Source organism: Etheostoma cragini, chromosome 5 (assembly GCF_013103735.1).
Source record: "Etheostoma cragini isolate CJK2018 chromosome 5, CSU_Ecrag_1.0, whole genome shotgun sequence".
Lineage (NCBI taxonomy): Eukaryota > Metazoa > Chordata > Actinopteri > Perciformes > Percidae > Etheostoma > Etheostoma cragini.
In genome coordinates this window covers 30258174-30260276 of record NC_048411.1, presented here as the reverse complement: position 1 = coordinate 30260276, position 2103 = coordinate 30258174, and the positions used below count along the sequence as shown (strand labels likewise).

The 2103-nt window shown below is 39.1% G+C and overlaps 1 long non-coding RNA gene across 1 annotated transcript in view; it reads left to right on the top strand.

The window, feature by feature from the left end:
* Positions 1 to 2103, top strand: part of LOC117944287 — a 12925-nt gene that overhangs the window by 6926 nt on the left and 3896 nt on the right. Inside the window, exon 2 of the long non-coding RNA XR_004656536.1 lies at positions 1470 to 1471. This is a non-coding gene — a long non-coding RNA (uncharacterized LOC117944287). The remainder of the gene's footprint in view (positions 1 to 1469; positions 1472 to 2103) is intronic.

Below are 2103 nucleotides of genomic sequence, written 5' to 3'. Positions count from 1 at the left end.
CATACACACACACACACACACACACACACACAAACACACACACACACACACACATCTACAGAAAATATGAATACATATAGGCAAAGACACAGACACATATAGATAATGCATTACCCAGACATAAACACAGATTTGTAGCCAAACACACACACACACACACACACACACACACACACAGACTGAACTGTACTATGAATCTATCTGTATAATTTAACAATTAAATGGAGAAACCGAGAAAGGCATCAGATTATTTTGAAATAAATTCTGCCCATACGTGTCATAGCACGACTCACACCCTTCATTGTTCCACTATGAGAGGACTTTGTTGTTGTTCGTCCTAACCAATTCCTGTGCAAATTCCCAAATAAAATTCTTAAGAGTTACATTAAATGCTTTAAAGGTCCCATGGTATGAACTTTTCACTTTGAGTTTTTTTTAAACATTAGTATGAGTCCCCCCAGCTTGCCTACGGTCCCCCAGTGGCTAGAAATGGTGATAGGTGTATACCGAGCCCTTGGTATCCTGCTCTGCCTTTGAGAAAATGAAAGCTCAGATGGGCCGATCTGGAATCTTCTCCTTATGAGGTCATAAGGGGAAAGATAACCTCCCCTTTTAGTGCTTTGCCCGCCCAGAGAATCCCCCCCCCCCCCCCATTGAGAGACTATACAAAGGAATTTTGGGAAAGAGACTTCAGATCCAGTATTAGGGGACCACTAAGAGACTTCAGATCTAGTATAAGGGGACCACTAAGGTCTATATAAAGAGACTTCAGATCCAGTATTAGGAGACCACTAAGGTCTATATAAAGAAACTTCAGATCCAGTATTAGGGGACCACTAAGAGACTTCAGATCCAGTATAAGGGGACCACTAAGGTCTATATAAAGAGACTTCAGATCCAGTATTAGGGGACCACTAAGGTCTATATAAAGAGACTTCAGATACAGTATTAGGGGACCACTAAGGTCTATATAAAGAGACTTCAGATCCAGTATTAGGGTACCACTAAGGTCTATATAAAAGCATCCAAAGAGAACTATGTCATGGGACCTTTTTTAAAAGCTGTGGTTTCCTACATGTGTTCTCTCACAATGAGTCAGCATCGGCAAAAGTTTTAGTATTTGCAGCTGAAATCTGGAATAAAAACACATCAACAGAGGGGGAACCAATCACAGACTAAACAACTGTTCCCTGTTAGTTCCAGTTGAAAGGACAGGAAGTAGGTTCCTTGTGCAGGAAAAAAAGGTTTTCTGTCTTTTGTCATGAATGAAGGAAAATAGCTACTGTTTTTTTTTGTATAATGCACAAGGAATCACTGTTGACTGTTTTGAGTCGCTGCTATGTCGATATTATATCGTGATTGATTCATGAGATTGAATGAGACATTTTGAGTCTTTTAGCCGACTTTACAGTTAGCTAAACTTACCGGACAAAACAGGGATAAGACACCAAAAGGACTAATACTAATAGTAGTTTAAAGATGTGGTAGCACTGGATGTGCATGGGAAGGATAACTCTGGCTGTGGGTAGGGGTGTGTTGCAATTCTACCTTCTCACTCCACGAGTGTCGCGATTTCTGTTTCATTTTGCATATTGTTACAGCCCTAGGTTCAACCAAGTCAAATTTTAGACTTTTTAGGACCTTTTTAAGACCACAATGAATTAAATCAATCAGTCATAAGGAAATTAAGACCTGATTATATTTATTTAAGACAACAATCGCTATTTTGGTGTGGACCAATCCACAGGAAACAGTTCAATGGCCTTATCATCCATTTTCTTTATAAGCCTGGAACAAAATACTTCAGCTTTAAGATACCTTAGCACAATTTAAAGCTTTTTAAGGCCTAAAATTTTTATTTTGATAATTAAGACTTTTTAAGACCCCACGATTACTCAGATTAAAGTAATGTAATGTAATTCTTGGTCATTTTATCCACATTACTGATAATTAAGCCACGGTGCCTCCGCTAAATAGGCTCGTGAAGGAACTTGTTTTGGTGGAACATGTGTACTTTCAAAGGTAGTTTTAGTCGTGCAGCAGGAAACTCAGATTGGACAGATAGTCTAGCTAGCTGTCTGGATTTACCCTGCAGAGATCTGA